We start from the raw sequence: 17,421 nt of genomic DNA, 5'->3' as shown, positions 1-17,421 counted from the left end.
CCATGGTGAGTCACACACACACACACACACACACACACACACACACACACACACACACACACACACACACACACACACACACACACACCGTGGACAGTCCCGGTGTATCGTTTTCGTCACTGGTTGTCGCGATATAGCGACATCGTGGGCGGCCGCGTTTGGGTCCACTTCTTGGAAGATTGCGGCAGCGATCGGGAGAAGAAAACACGACGACAGAAACTCTCGTAGTGAAGGTCGTACTCCTCTTCACAGGTTCACAGTAAGCCTATTGTAATGCTGTTAAACCATGGTGTTTTCAGCCACGAGATGAACGGCTGTTTGGGATCGGTTGCCGCTGTATTGGCCAAATAATGGGACTCCCAATTGGGACGACATGACTTCGTGGTCACGTTCTGAGTCCAAAGGAGCTGTTTATCAGGGGATTGTCTCTTGTTCGTACACACACACACACACACACAAAAAAAAAAAGATATATTAATAAATAAATAAAATGAAATAAGAATAGATAAATAAATAAATGAATAAGATAAGAAATAAATAAACAAAACAAAGTAAAAGATAAAATCACGATCTGAGTCCAAAGCAGCCATTTACCAGGGGGATCTTGTCTCTTGTTCGTACAAGAAAAAAAAAAAAAAAAATAAGATAAATAGATAAAAAGATAAATAAAAAAAAAAAAATGAATAATCAAATAAAAAAAAAAATTTAGAAAAATAAAAAAAAATAAATTAAATAAATAAATAAATATATATGTATATATATATATAAAATGAAATAAAATAATAAATGAATAAATGATAAATAAAGATAAAATAAATAAAGTAAAATAGATAAATAGAAATAAACAAAATAAACAAATAAACGAACCGAGTGCGATTCTTGAATAAAAAAGAGTTTGGGCCGAGGTTGGGGTTGTTGGGAAGAGTATGCATTGAATAGCCATGAGGGAGGGATTGACTTTAGTCCCAGCTCTGTAATTGTCTTTGATTAAGCATTGATTCACTTGGCGGGACTCGGTAGTGGCTCCCGGACACGCGGCTTTCGCAGTCTTCCACTTGGCCGCTCAAACCTGATCGTTTTCCAACTCTTACAAAGGCGGAGCATGCAGGCAGGAGACCTTTTGGTCCATATCTTTGGTCGTCTCTGGCTTCTGCTGTTCTTGGTCCTCGTTGAATTGGGTCGGTCGCTTTGGTATACCCCGCCTCTGGCGTCATCGTCGTCTTTATCGTCGTTCGTCGTCGTCAGTGAAGACTACGATGGCCATCACCTCACTCATTTATAGTTTTGATTGTTGTCGTTTCTAGTTAATGAGTTGTGTATCTTGTCGTGTATTTTGTTGTGTATCTTGTCGTCCCGTGAAGCCGGACGATAGGGATGGCCCATAGGTCTTCAGTGAGACTCGAGTTCGATCTTCACCAATTACATATGATTTCAATCAGCTGAGGATTCCCTTACCGTGTGCCTTTGTGTATTAGCCAGAATCATCGTAAAGGTACGTTTTTCCTCGGTGCGATTATCGTTCAACGGTGATCGTTCATGCCTCAGCGATGATCGTCAGACGTACCGAACTAAACGTATCTTAAATACTTGCAGTACGGCTGCGAGATTTTCTTCTTCTTTTTCTTTGCTAAGGACGAGAGATTTCTTGAAGGTTGAGAAAACCGATGACGGGGGTGAGGGGGATTGTTGGACTGCGGCCTGAGACGGAGGAGTCTTTGTCGATAGAAGAGGACCTCCGTCCTCGTCTTTTGGGCCTACAAGAAATCTCCCGTCTCTCTTGAACCGGAACAGAATCTTTAGAAATGCGTCATCGTGTGGATGAAAGGGTCACTGAAGAACCCCCGCGGCGTCTCGACCTCCGCCCAGCGTTTGGACGGAAACAGAAGCCACCAAGAGGTGCTTAGCCAAGCCAGCGCTATTGATCTTGGTGGACAACTTGTTTATACATTCCTTCATTCGTCTATTTGTTATCGCAGGCGTGCTGGTCTCGCGTTTGGTTAGTTGTGGGTACGAATCCCGCACTCCTTTCCGATTCCCAGCAGTGAGTGTCAACAGCGTCTAGAGTCCAAGTGTAGAGGGAGGAAGCAAAGGTGATGGCTTCTGTCGTAGGTAATGACTTCCTGGTGTAGATTGTTCACCACAACCTTCTTTATTTTTTTGTTCATTCACATATTCTTTTATTGATCATTCTATTTATTTACATATTCATTTATTTACCTAATTGTTTATCTGTTTATTTATTCGTTCATTTATTTATTGAGTCTTTTTAATTTTTATTTGCTTCTTCTTCACCAGACAGTTCGACTTGAGTGGTAAAGTTTTTGTCATCGTACCCACTCTTTTGGAGATTGGAGAGAAAGATTGCAGATTGCTCAAACTATCTTGGTGAAGATTTGATAGAAATCAAATCTCTCTCTCTCTCTCTCTCTCTCTCTCTCTCTCTCTCTCTCTCTCTCTCTCTCTCTCTCTCTCTCTCTCTCTCTCTCTCTCTCTCTCTCTCTCTCTCTCTCCTCAGTGATTGCTTTCATCCTTCTCCTTTTTGTTGTTGTTCCTTTATGTCTCTCTGTCACGCGTTTCCTTTCGTCTTTTTATTTGTGTTCCGGACAGGATGTTTATCCTTTAGTCATGAGCCCAGATTCGTCTTCACCTAGAGGAGCCCAGCATTCGGTCCTCAACCGAATAAAATTATCTTGCGCCAGACAATGAAATAGAGCCCAGATTCGTCTTCACCCAGAAGAGCCCAGCATTCGGTCCTCAATCGAATAAAATTATCTTGCGCCAGACAATGAAATAGAGCCCAGATTCGTCTTCACCCAGAAGAGCCCAGCATTCGGTCCTCAACCGAATAAAATTATCCTGCGCCAGACTCTTCACCCAGAAGAGCCCAGCATTCGGTCCTCAACCGAATAAAATTATCATGCGCCAGACAATAAATACTCAGTTCGAGTAAGATACTCACTGGGTTAATCAAAGTGGATTTCATCTCCTTAGAGCCACCTGGCACCAAACAGAATAAACCTAGGAATAAGGTACACAAAGGAATTCCATCTCCCATTTGTTCTCAGTGTCATCGAGCCACTGCTTCTGACCCAGGGTAGTGGGCAAGATGTAGGGATGACCCGTCATCCAGGAGGTGCCAAGATAAGAGGGAGGGAAGAGGGTAGAGGGGAGTGGATTATGTAGGGGATGGAATGAATGAGTGTGGTTTCCATGCCTTTGTTTTTTGGCTACCTGCGTGCTGTCTCTTGCGACACCGCTTCTGACCCAGGGCAGTGGGCAAGATGCAGGGATAACCCGTCATCCAGGAGGTGCCAAGATAAGAGGGAGGGAAGAGGGGAGTGGGGAGTATGTAGGGGATGGAATGGGTAGGAGTGGATTTTATGTCTTTTTTGGCTACATCCCTTGCAAGGGGAAAAAGACATATAGCATATGTATGTCATCGAGTTAAGCTGAAGTTCCTCGGGTCACGTTATTGCAGTGAAATGATGTCGTGGAGTTGTGAGAAAATTTGTTTAACCGGTTGCATCGATTTATTGGAAAGTCGTTTGTTTAAATGGGGTCACATGTGCACTGTAGGTTGAGTCTTTAAAGTTGAATCTTTATGAATATGGCCCTTAGAGTTCTTCCATGTATGACACGTGACAATAAATAAATAAATAGATAAAAATCAAATAATAAAATCAATAAATAAATTAAATGAATTGTAGGATTGTGTGTTGAGGTCATTACGATCCACTGCAGGACCACCGGCATATCCTCTGGAGTGGATACAAGCGCACGGGGGGAGTGGCACCCGGCACCCAAGGGGCAATTCCAGCTTGTGGCCCTGACGGCACCTTGGCTGCGGCCTCGCCTCGGCAGGCCACGTGGATCCAAGGGCTACACACACACACACACACACACAGTGAGTTAGAGTTCCCGGCTGCCACTACGGCGGTCTGGGTTCGAATCCCGCCCAGGGCTGAAATAATTTCAGTATCGCTGCCCTGTGGGGCATTACTCCAACTCTCATGGGCGGGAACTTGGGTGTGTGTGTGTGTGTGTGTGTGTGTGTGTGTGTGTGTGTGTGTGTGTGAGTGCGTGTAAGGTCACAACATTACCCGTAGATCGGTCATAAATGAGCTATGAGCTCTCTTCCGGGAGGGAAATGACTGTCGATCACGAGTCCAACACGTGATCCAAGATTATGATGAATCACACACACACACACACACACACACACACACACACACACACACACACACACACACACACACACACACACACAATGTCTACATATATATATATATATATATATATATATATATATATACATATATATATATATTTATATGTATATATATATACTTGCATACCATGGAATAGGGTTGCATTGATGACCAGTGACGTCATTATGTCACGTTTCCCAGACACACTGTGATCCTGGAATAGAAAAAGAGTCTCGCAGTCCACAGAGTCCAACAGACGTGAGTCATCGCGAAGCTCAGAGTGAGCCGGGTCATGTGTGTGTGTGTGTCTGTGGCCCCGGTGGGTTAAGTGCCGCGCTAACGCTCGATCGCATCGCGATAGCGGAACCCTGTCCCAGTCCCCTCGCCCGACGCTCCGGCCGCGAGTCTTTGGTCAGTCTTTGGGGGTCTTTTTTTTTTTTATGGATTTGGGGTCCCACTGTGACACCTGCCCCTCTGTATCAGGTCCTCCTGTCCGTCTATCCGAAGTGGATCTTCCTTGATCCAAAGTTCCCCTTTCCGCATACTCTTCCCCCTTCTTCCACCTCCCCCTCCACTTCATCTTCACCCTCTACCCTCTCTCTCTCTCCAATTCTCCTTTCTCCTCTTTCCTGGTCCCCTCCCGTTCCCTTCTCTTCCCCCTCCTAAACTCCCTCTTCCCCTTTTCTTCCCCCCCCTCTTCCCTTTCCCCCTTCTCCTTTCCCTTCTCCCCCTCCCTCTTCGACTCCCCTTTCCTCTTCTTCCTCTCCCCTTTCTCCTCCCTCCCTCTCTCTCCCTTTTTCTTCCCTCCCTCCTCCCCTCGCTATCTCCCTGCCCCCTTTCTCTTAATACTGTTCCCCTTTCTTTACCTTTCTTTTTCCTATTCCCTTCATCTGCACCTGCTCCTTTTCGTCCCATTCCTTCGGTTAGGTAAAATCTGTTGGGCGCTGCAGCCAGAGCTGGTGTGCGTAAGCCGTGAATAGCAGTAGAAGAATGAGGACACACGCTCGGCCCGTCATGAGTACCACCCTCGTCTTCCTCCATCACCCTCTTCCTTCACTCTCTCCCTCCCCTCTGCCTTCTCTTACTGCCTTCGTCCCTCCATCAAACGGGTCATTGGCTACTTACGTTTTAGACCAGCGTTTCTCAACCAGGGTTCCCCGGAACCCTAAGGTTCCACAAAAGGTCCCTAAGGGTTCCGCGAGAACAAGTGAGATAAGCTAGTTCACTTTTGATTTTTACTTAATTTCATATACGTAATATAATTAAACACGCACGACATATTCTTGGTTAATGTAATAATGTAATATAGACATCATCCTATCTAACCTATTATTACGATGAAAATAAAATGAGGAAGATATGGTATATGCGTTTTTATTTTGTGCAGGAGTTCCTTGAGACATGCAATTTATTTTAAAGGTTACGCAAGGGTAAAAATTTTGAGAAACGCTGTTTTAGACAATCAGTATTTTAGAGATTTTATGGACGCTCATATGGACATAAATTCGCGGAACTTCCTGTCATGACTGGAAACCCGACTCCGCACATGGAAGAATGCTGATCATTTTCCAACTTCCATGCCTCCGTCCTGCTGCCTTCGTTAAATCTTTCCTTCGCCACACCTCCAAGACTTCTGTCCTTGTGCGGTATCACCTACAACGATAGAGACGCTGTTTATCGGGAACGAAGTACAATTGACCTTCCTCCACCTTAACTTCTCTGGACCCCTTGATAACACGACTCTTTTTTTTTTTTGGCTCCACCCGATACACCAGAAAATCTTTAATTCATGCAGAGAGCAAGCGTATGTCGTGGTCTACCTTCCTCCCTCCCTCCCTCCCTCCTTCGTTGGACCACATGGAGTATTTGGGGTCCGGCTACTCCCTCTCTTCACTTCCCTCACGCTCCCCTTTCCTGCGACCCAAGTTCACCTGCTAGCCTGTCTCCGGTCCGGCCCAGTCGGGCGCAGCTGTTTGACCTGGTGGACGCCTCATTTGTTCGTTAGATGATGGGAGGCAATGTTGTAGATTCGCTCAACAAGTTGACGCACTTTGCGTAGATTTTTTCTTTCTTTTTTTAGGTCGAGATCAGATTGTTTCGTTCAGCTCAGCAGTATTGGGTCAAACCAGACTTCGTTCTGTTCTGGATGTCACCTCGCCTCGGGTGAACGAAAGTGTCTGGTCTGCAGAGAAACGAGAATCTATGAAGAATGTCACAGTCATGAGGAGATTAATGTTATCGGCGGAAAGTTTCGTTCAGTTCAATGAAAACGTCTGAATGAAATCAACCTGAAGCTGATGGGAGATTGCGATGGAGACAGCGTCGTGAACAGCGTCCTTCCTCGTAAAACGGCGACCCTCACCTCTTCGACATGACGTCACTGGGGGTGTCAGGCGGCCTGCGGATCAGACAAGTGACAGTCACAAGAAAATAAATGTGATAATATTGTGTGCGTGTGTGTACAATACTAGTGACTGAGTCAAATAATTTTTCTTTATGGAAGAAAAATACAGGAGGGAATGTTTAGTTTCCCAGACTCCATCCCAATTAACTCGCATCAAGTGCTGTCCCAAGAGTGGTAGTGCTCGAGGAGAGATTTAAGAAGAGAGAGAAATGAGGGATAAAAAGATTAAAGAAAAATGACACTGAGTTCCTTTAGGAATGGAGCTTTGTCTTCGGAGAAAGAAATGCCAGGAGATTCTGATCCGTAGAAATGCTGCTTGAGTCATTAAGATGTTAACTACATATAACTGTGCGTTCAGTACCCCGACAGTAGGTTAGAATGACATTATTCTTATTGTAATTATTATTATTGTTGTTGTTTGTGTTGTTATTGTTTTTATTATTTATTATATTTTGATTTGTCTGAGATGAAATGTCTGAGAAGTATGGTAGGGGTTACTCGGCTGGATAACTTGAGAAACGAGGAGGTGAGGAGGAGAGCAGGGGTGGAAAGGGCGTTAGGAGATGGGGTTGATGAAATAGTATTGGTTTGGTTTGGAGACATAGAAAGAATAATTGAAGAAAGATTAGTAAAAGAAGTATGGAAGCCAGAGGTGGAAGGAGTGAGCAGGAGAGGGCGACCAAGGATGAGATGGATGGATGGGGTAAAAGGGGCGTTGAGAAAGAGGGGAATGTCTGTTGAGGGAGGAAGGGAGAAGACAGAAGATAGGGCTGAGTGGAGAATGGTTGTGTATGGAAGATGCTGTGATGTGTGGAAGGGAGTGGGTGGGGGAGTGGGTACTGGGACGACCCGTCATCCAGGAGGAGCCAAGAAAAGAGACGGGGGGGGGGGGAATGGGAGTGGAGTGGGAATGAAATGGGTGGGAGTGGAATTATGCCTTTTGACTTTGGCTACTTCCTTTGTAAGGGGGAAAAAAGCCTTTGATATATGTATTATTTATTGTCATTATTATTGTCAATTATAATGATAATAGCAATGATAATAATAATACATATATATGGGGAGTTGAATACAACAGCATTTTTGTAGTTATTTAACTTTTTTCCAACATTCGATTTTTCTAATGATGGTTTTCCTTTCGGGTGAATGAGCCTAAATTAAATTTGTATAATCTTCCATTTATTTCAACGTTTCGTCTTTAATAAGACATCTTCAGGATTGTCTGTAATGACACGAGACAAATTATTGATTATCATTGGTGTGATGGAAACAAATAACAAGAATGAAAAAGTAACACACACACACACACACACACACACACACACACACACACACACACACACACACACACACACACACACACACACACACATACACACACACACACACGAAAAGTCCTTTCTCCCGTATAACGGGGAGGTGACTAAGTCAAGGCATATGTAGAAAATGATAATAGTAAGATAAATGAAATGAAGGGAAGAAATGTCCTTATAGGCCATGTCTTTAAGGAAAGATTATAAAGAACAATCGCAATGCTTTTGTTTTCCCTAATGGTCGTAGTAAGTAGCCATAGATTGTCTTGTAAAGACATACGACATTTTCCCACAACGGGCCATGTTTACAAAGGATTACAAAGGCGGAGCATGCTGATAAGAAACCTTTTGGTCCATAACTAGGTCTCATGCGAAAAAGAATTAATAATGATAAATAAATAAACAAATTAAATAAATGAAAATATAATAATATAATAAACATTAAATTTTTTAATCGAAATCACTCATGTTTACAAAGGATTACAAAGGCGGAGCATGCCGACAAGAGACCTTTTGGTCCATAACTAGGTCTGATGCGAAAAAGAGTAATTATAGATAAATAAACAAATAAATAAATAAATGAAAATATGATAATATAAATAATGATAAACATTAAATATTCTAATCGGAACCACTCAAGCTGTCCTTATAGCCGGGCACTCTGCTTCTGTACAATGTCCCTAATGTCCAAACGGTCTGTTGGTTTCCAAAGATTGTTTTACCTCTTTAGTCGATCAATGTCCTGTATTTGCTGTCACCGAGATATATTTTTTCTCCCGAAACCAATTAAAGAAAATAGAAGAACGTGATGGTAGGAGAGAGGAAAAGTAATCTAGAACCAGTGACATTTTATATGAAAGATAGAGACGAATGAACGTAGGGGACCGACAACGAAAATTTTGAGATCGACAAGAAGTCTTTGAACGAAGTTGAATCTGTAGGCACCGCTTGCTTCGCGTTGTAACAAGATATGAAATAAAGAACCGTATTTTACACGATGGTTAATCCTACACAGAATGCAAGCTTCGCTTGTGGTCGAAATAGTTGCATGAGCGAAAGAACAAAAAGAAGCAGCGTATCTGGAGAAAAAAAGGAGATTTTAACTTACTGATTGTTACCGGGAGATATGCCAACCAGACATCCTGGATAACAAATCCGGCGGTATAGAGAGACCGGATGAAAGACTAAGCTTCCGGGGATTATCTGGGGGAGTGGGTCTGTAAGACCATCGTTCCCTGTGTACCCTGGGAGTTGCGAGGACGATGGAGATCGAAATGGCGAAGGAGTACCTGGGAGTCTTCTCCGGGGTTCTGTAACAGGTGACGTTTGTCCTTTTATTGTCCTCTTGTGTCTCTTTGGCTATTTAACTCATTTATTTTATATTGCAAGGTAACCACTTAAGAAAATAAACAAACGGAGCAGAGCGCTTTCGTATATTACATCTTCAGTGTAAATTACAAAGAAAGAGGGTACAACAAACATAATATAGTGTGACAAGAGTGTGACAAGAGTTTATTTGTTTGTTATTATTTGTTTGTTTATTATTATTTGCTTGATTTTTATTTATTGTTAGTTATCTGTCAGTTTATTATTATCTACTATTTACCTGTTTTTATTAATTAACTATACCTATGCATTTATTTATTTTATTTATTATTATTTATACTATAATTTTATTTATTTTTCTTTTATTTATTATTGTATATGTGTATGTGTATATGTATGTATATATATGTATATATTCATAGTGTAAATGGGCAGGGGTTTTTCCCTCAAGCATACTTCATTAAAATGAATGGCAAGCTTGTTATGACAGAGCTTCTTGTCGTATTTTTCTCTTTTAGAGTAATCTTGGCTTCTTTAGGCAGTAACCTTAGTAAATCTCCGTATGTCATGCTGTGGAATAACATACATAATTTATAAAATTAATTTATTCCACAGCATGCCATACGGAGATTTATTAAGGTTACTGCCCACAGAAGACAAGATTACTCTAAGAAAGAGAGAAAAATACGACAAGAAGCTCTGTCATAACAAGCTTGTCATTCATTTTAATGAAATATGTATATATATGTATATTTTTTCCGCATCCGACCTAGGTATGAACCAAAAGGTTCTCCTGTCGGCATGCTCCTCCTTTGTAATCCTTTGTGACGTAGTAAGGCCACTTCTGTCGACTTTAACGGCTTTTCTTGCCCCACGGAAGCCCATCGGCTGACGTCAGCAGGGGACGTTTCGAGTCCTACTCCGCTCCGACACAAAAGTGGACCGGAAGGCGCATGTGTAATAATGGAAGAAGGGTGCTTAACGACCGCGTTTGCCCCGATTCGTGGGTTAGGAGAGGGCGATATCGCGACCCATTCCCGGCCGCTCGTCCTATAGGAGACTAGTCTATGGACCAGGGGTTCTCAACCTCTTTCCTTATGTACCCCGATCTTATGTCTTGCTGTTGTTTAGCTCCCTATAAATACTATCACTAGTGAGTAAAAAGCCTAGCTAATCCACAAACTATCACTAGTTTTCGGTTCATGGTCCTATTTGTGAACTAGTGTGACTCACAAGGGCTCAATAAAACATAGGTTGAGAACCACTGCTATAGACCCATTGGTGACGTCATGACCTTGCCCACCACGTGAAAGCCTTATCACATTGGGCTATTTTTCCTACGATCGTTGCAGCCAATTTCCAGCTCTCAGGATATGAGGTGACATTCTTTGTATTTTTATTGAGGAAACAAAATAGCTTTGCCATGGTGATTTATACGGCGGAAATTTTTCTGGAGGTGGACGGTATACCGCCGATTCATCGGAGGTTGAAGGAAAAATAGCCCGGTGTGATAGCCCCAACAGTACAGCATTTCCCCGGGCGTCGAGCGTCGAGCATCGAACGTCGAAAGCTAACTTGTCCGCGTGGTCTCAGAGATATAGCAATCGACAAAACTTTCCCTCTGTGACACTTTTTACTTCTGTGTTATCTCTTTTTCTTGTTTATTAAGTTTTATTTGGTCATTCATCATTCACTTGTTAATTTTTTATTTCTTATTCTCCCTTTTTTCATACGACGTCGTTATACATCGTTAGTGGAATTCGTTGTGAGTTTCGACCTGGTGACTGTGTATATGATGCCTTTGGTGCCCCGCGCCTTGCCCCCTTCACACGGTGGCGCGGTTTCAGGGACGAAGGGGCCGAATTCGGGACGACAGGACGCCTCCATTGAACTCGTCCTTCTTCTTTCGGCTGAATGAAATCGAGTGTCTATGGCCGAAAGGACGATCCAGTTATCAGGTCACCGCGTTCATCGGGACTATGTAACTCTCCATTACCGTGACAGAACGAAGTTATATCGTTCTGTTGTCGAAATAAAAACTTGTTTCATTAGAGTTTTTTTTTTTTTTTTGCGCGACTTCACTCAACTCTCCTCCCGAGAGAAGAGCTCCGTTAAGTAACGCTCTTTTTTTTTTCTCTCTCTCTCCAGTTGGATGTGTTCACTTCGTTACTGCCTTCGTCGTCGTCGCTTTCGTCGTCGTCGTCGTCGTCGCTTTCGTCGTCTATCCCTTTTTCCTTCTTCAAGTCGATCCCTCATCTTAACCCTACAGTTCTCTCTTCTTATCTTACTCGTCTTTCCCCTCCCCTTCCATTAAATCCATCTTCTCTCTGCCCATGTCCTGTCCCTCCATCCTCTTGTCCTCCTTCTCCCCTTTCCTCTTAGTGTTCTTCCTCTGGGCTTTGTCCTCCCCTTTGTCCTCCCCTTTGGTCTTCCCCAGGGTTCCCTCCATTCCTCCTTCCACCCAGAACAAGTCCACCGTCCCTCTCTCATTCCGGGTTTCTTCCTTCACGTCTCGTCGTCTTACGGACTTTGTCCTTTTTCGTTCCCTTCGTCCGGCCGCCGGCCTGTCCGAGACGTTTCCGGCTAAATTGGACAGATCACCCCACCCCACCCCACCCCCCAACCCCGGACTTGTTCATCTCGTTTGCCCGCGACCGATCGTCCCTCGTATCGGCTGTGGTCTTCCTTTGTGCGATGCTACTATCATTGTTGCCGTTAATCATGTTGATAGTGGCATCAACATAGTCGCTATTGATTTTTATTATTGTTATGATCATAACGGTTGCCACGCGTTTTACTTACCGGTCGTCACTCGTGTCGTCTGTGGTCTTGCTTTGTGCGATGCTACTATCATTGTTGCCGTTAATCATGTTGATAGTGGCATCAACATAGTTGCTATTGATTTTTATTATTGTTATGATCATAACTGTTGCCACGCGTATCACCCGCCGGAAACCTGCATCCTCACAAGAGTTTCCAGTTAGTATCGAGCATGTGGGATCTTGTATCATGTACCACTTAGAAAGACGTTCCTCGTATTTTATGTCCTCAGGTTCCTCCGTTGTGGTGCCTGTTTTTTTTTTAATATTATTAAAGAAAAAGCGTTGTTGGAATTCAGAGTCGAGATGTAATCTATCTTTTGTTTTCCCTTGGCATTCTTCTTTTGTGTCCACTGGGATTTTATGTTGAATGCTATGTTGCCCATTGATTCCTCTAAGCTGGAGATTCCATAAATGTACCATATTTGTCACAATGGGCATTGAAGTTTAGTGTATATGATGTCTTTCCTAGTACCAGATATATATATATATATATATTTTTAATCTAGTAGACATTAGAGGTTTAGAATGCTTTTAGGTGTAAGTCCTGCGGCTGTTCCATTAATATTTTAAAGTACTTACGTAAGGAGGCGCTTAGCTTCGACCGATGTCGTCACCCTTGCCATGTCGGCTTGGTCTGCCGGGGCAAACCGGTTGTCGTCATTAGATTCAAAATCGGACACCTAAACCTGACCCACGATGTAACGGAACTGCTCAAATATGTCTTTCATGTCTTTCATTGTTGAGTTTTTTTATGTGGTTTTGGTTTTCCAGTAGAATTAGATTGCTGCAACAACGATTAAAAGTACATATTAACTTCGAGTTTATTTTGAATAATTTTCATAAGTCCGAAGTTCTTGCAAGTCATCTATGATTGTGGCTTTCCTGCATTCCGAGATCTTTTATATATTTTTTTTCCCTCTCTTTCCTAATTGCAGTTCCTTTGAGTGAGTTAATTGACCCCCATGCCTTCTCGACCGTGAATTGTACACACTAAGATCTCTAGTTATTGTAGATATTCATGGAGTGATCTCGCTAATACAGTTCCTCTTTAATGTAGGGGCACTGTCGTTTTGACGATCTAGGACATTGATCGCTCGATATAAATGAAAATATATTTTATTTTTTTCTCGTCTTTGATGAACATTGAAAGAAGTCACCCAGGATCCGTTTTATGGGTTGTTTTCTTTGCCGTAAGCCCAAATTGTGCCAGGTAATGTAAAGGGATGAATATATATATATATATATATATATATATATAATTTTTTTTTTTTTTTTTTTTTTTTTTTTTTTTTTTTTTTTTTTTTTTTTTTTTTTTTTTTTTTTTTTTTTTATACAAATACTGTCATCACGTAGGGTTAGGGAGGCAAAGAAGAAGGCAAATATAAAATGGACTTAGAGTTTGACAGATTATTTATATTTATAATAAATGAATATGGAAGAAAGTGGAGAGAATGAGAGGCGGTGAGTAAGGTAGAGAGGACAAGTACATGTAGACATGATTCAATAGAAGTGAAGGAGATTAGAGCATGGGTAGAACATTGCAGAGAATCGTTAATGTCACTAATAAGATTCGGTTGTTCAATATTATGTGCCTGAGGAAGGGGAATATGCCGGAAGACTGGAGGAGTGTTTGTATAGTTTCGCTTTACAAAGGAAAAGGGGACAAATATGAAAATAGTAGTTTTAGAGAAATATATTTGTTGAGTGTAGTTACGCAGGCATATGAATGGGTACTTAAGAGGATTAGGAGAGGAACAGAGTGAGTAATTGGTGAGGAACTGTGTGGGTTTAGAAAGGGTAGAGGAAACTGATTTAGAAAAAATGGTAAGCCAGATATGCGAGTTTTTGGCAAAAGGTAATGATGTTTTGGGGTGCTTTTAAAGATCTAGAGAAGGCTTATGGTAGGGTCGACAGGAAGGTGTTGTTGGACGCATTGCAGATATGTAGGATAGAAGGAAAGTTGTCAAAGGCAGTCAAAATATTTTACGTGAGAAGAAGAATTTGTGTTAGGGTTAGGGCTAGTGAGTGGTTTAGGTTGAAGATGTGGCTGCCCCAGGGTTGTGTTATATCGCCATGACTCTTCAATGTGTACATAACAACAACAACAACAACAATAATAATAATAATAATAATAATAATAATAATGACAATAATAATAATGATAATAATGATAATAATTAATAATCAATAATAATAATAATAATAATCAATAACAATAATAATAATAATAGTAATAATAATAATAAAAATGGTAAATAATGGTAATAATAATGATAAGATCGGAGATGAAAAGTGGCATACCCCAGGGATGCTTATGCCCGATTTTTTACGTTATAGAACGTTGGCTTCTTTCAGGGATGGCTTTTGGTTGTATCATTTTCGAAGGTTTTGTCGATTTTCCGGAGTATTTACTAATTGGTCTTATTTTTCAAAGTACAAAGGCATCAATTTGTAATTATCGTCAGTTGTCTTTGGTCTTGGGTCCCGACAGCCCTGGCCAGGCGGGGAGGCGACCCAAACGTCGGCCCAGAAAAACCCAGCGACTTGCTGCAAGTGACGCGGGTTGACTTTCAAGGGGTTTTTCACTTCCCTTTTCTTGGGAGTGGGATGGACTAGATCTTTTGTCCTGTAGATAATGAAAACATCTCTCAGGTTGTCTGCTGTTGGGATCCTGTTGGTTTTCTGTGCAGTAAGAGGAGTTTCCTACATTGTGACGTTAGTTACTGGTAAAGTTCTTTTACCAGAAAGGTTCTAGGGCAGCGTTTCTTAACCTTTTTACCCTTGCGTAACCTTTAAAATAAATTGCATGACTCAGAACCCCTGAAAAAAAACATATACCATATCTTTCTCATTTTATTTTCATCGTAATGATAGGTTAGATAGGATGATGTCTATATTACATTATTACAATAACCAAGAATATGTCGTGCGTGTTTACATTACATAACGTGTATAAAATTAAATAAAAGATCAGAAGTGGATTAGCTTATCTCACTTGTTCTCGCGGAACCCTTAGGGACCTTTTGCGGAACCTTAGGGTTCCGGGGAAGAGAAACGCTACGCTAGGGAATCGAACGTAGGCATTTTGAAAGGATCTCGAGACCGTTGTTCTTTGTGATGAAGGATACTCACGTATTTGGTTGGTAGGAAAGCGCAAACTTCTCTTGATGTTGCGCGTAGGAGTTCCTCCTTCCCGGACTTTCCTGTCGATCATGTGTCGGACTCGTGACCGACAGTCACTTCCCTCCCGGTAGAGAGCTCAGAGCTCATATATGACCGATCTATGGGTAATGCTGTGACTTTACACGCACACACACACACCCAACTCCCCGCCCACGAGAGTTGGAGGAACAACACCCAGCTCAGCGATACTGAAATTATTTCAGCCCTGAGGAGGGTATAAACCCGGATTGCCGTAATGGCAGCCGGGAACTCTACCAACTGCGCCACGAATTGTGTGTGTGTGTGTGTGTGTGTGTGTGTGTGTGTGTGTGTGTGTGTGTGTGTGTGTGTGTGTGTGTGTGTGTGTGTGTGTGTGTGTGTGTGTGTGTGTGTGTGTGTGTGTGATTTACTGTGGCTTTAGATCACGTGTTGGATTCGTGAACAATATTTACAACTATTTATGGCCAGGAACCAGAACCGGTGCCAGTTAAGAGGTTTCCTAATGCTGAATAAAGCATATATATATATATGTATATAATTGTGTATGTATGTGTATATATGTGTGTGTGCGTGTATGTATTTATGTGTGTATGCATGTTTGTCTGTATGTATTTACTTTATTGTGGGGTCCCGCCTCTAACTCCAATATTTTCATACCTAGATTCAAATCCATGACTGGTTTCAAGTTATGCTACATCCATGTATTCCAATTTGCATGTGTGCGTGTGTGTGGACGGTGTGTGTGTGTGTGTGTGTGTGTGTGTGTGTGTGTGTTTTGGGGGGGAAATTGTACGATCGTGGAATGCCCAAATAATGATACTTTTCTTCCTTGTGTCCCTGTCTCTCGCCACCTCATTCCGCTTTGCCATTTAGGATTCTTATTCGTGATATTTCCCCCTCCCGGAAAATCATTTTCTCCTGTGCGCCTTCTGAAACCGTCGCATTCGTCCCACCGTCTATTCATCGCTCCCATTTAAAACGCTCTCCCTCTTCCTCCATCCAACCATCCATCCATCCATCCATCCATCCATTTTCTCCATCACCCCTCCGCTACGCGCCGCGCCAAGAGCATTCACATGGCAACTCCTTCGTCGCTGGCTCCTCCCTCCTTGTCCGCCTCCTCGACAGTGATTGGTCGCTGGGTTGGCTGGGAAGCTTTTTATTGGTCAAGTAGATCCCATTGCCGTTGCAACGGCCGGGAAGGGTGGGGCGCCTAGCAACCTGTTGATGCATCCTGAAGGAGTTCTGGTCCTGTCACAGGTCTTGATCTCAATCCTCCTGTGGATGCCCCTCCTTCCAGCAGCGCGTTCTACCCTCCCACCGTTTTTTTCTCCACCCTCCCTACCTCCCTCCCTCACTCCCTCCATCCCTCCATCCTTCACCTCTCTTCTCCCTTCCTCCCCAACCCCCGGCTTTCCATTTGCTTCTTCTTCATCGTTTCATCTGCTCTGCTGTGGCGGAGTGGTAGCGTTTTTTGTCATTTTTATCTACTGACGTCGTTCATTATTACATATTTTTCATGTGACTCAATACTAGTATCAGGACGGGGGCGGACTTTTCCACGGCTAAATGAAAATTTTTGATTTTGGTTAGAAAAAATTTAAAATGTTTCTCAGTGAAAAGAGTTATCTTCATTTGTATTTGTTTTTATGTTGTCAATATACTACACATCATCTTGGCGAAAACTTACTAGAGTTAAGAAATTCTATCGGCCATTGGGAAATAGACAAAACTGTTAACTATATGTTGTCAATGTACTACAATTCCTCTTGGCGAAAACTTACTAGAGTTAGGAAATTCTATCGACCATTGGGAAATAGACAAAACTGTTAACTATATGTTGTCAATGTACTACAATTCCTCTTGGCGAAAACATACGAGAGTTAAGAAATTCTATCTGCTATTAGGAAAGAGACGAAAATGTTAACTATATGTTGTCAATGTACTACAGTTCATCTTGGCGAAAACATACGAGAGTTAAGAAATTCTATCGACCATTGGGAAATAGACGAAAATGTTAACTATATGTTGTCAATGTACTACAGTTCATCTTGGCGAAAACATACGAGAGTTAAGAAATTCTATCTGCTATTGGGAAAGAGACGAAAATGTTAACTATATGTTGTCAATGTACTACAGTTCATCTTGGCGAAAACATACTAGAGTTAAGAAATTCTAGCTGCTAT

General features: G+C 42.1%; 1 protein-coding gene across 9 annotated transcripts in view; it reads left to right on the top strand.

The window, feature by feature from the left end:
* The window catches only part of LOC143028423 (DNA-binding protein RFX2-like), a 362,309-nt gene that overhangs the window by 106,448 nt on the left and 238,440 nt on the right, over nt 1–17,421 (top strand). The window lies entirely within an intron of this gene.

This window comes from Oratosquilla oratoria, chromosome 9 (genome assembly GCF_046742065.1).
Source record: "Oratosquilla oratoria isolate Oo_2021 chromosome 9, ASM4674206v1, whole genome shotgun sequence".
Taxonomy (NCBI): Eukaryota; Metazoa; Arthropoda; class Malacostraca; order Stomatopoda; family Squillidae; genus Oratosquilla; species Oratosquilla oratoria.
This window is presented reverse-complemented; position numbering and strand designations above follow the sequence as displayed.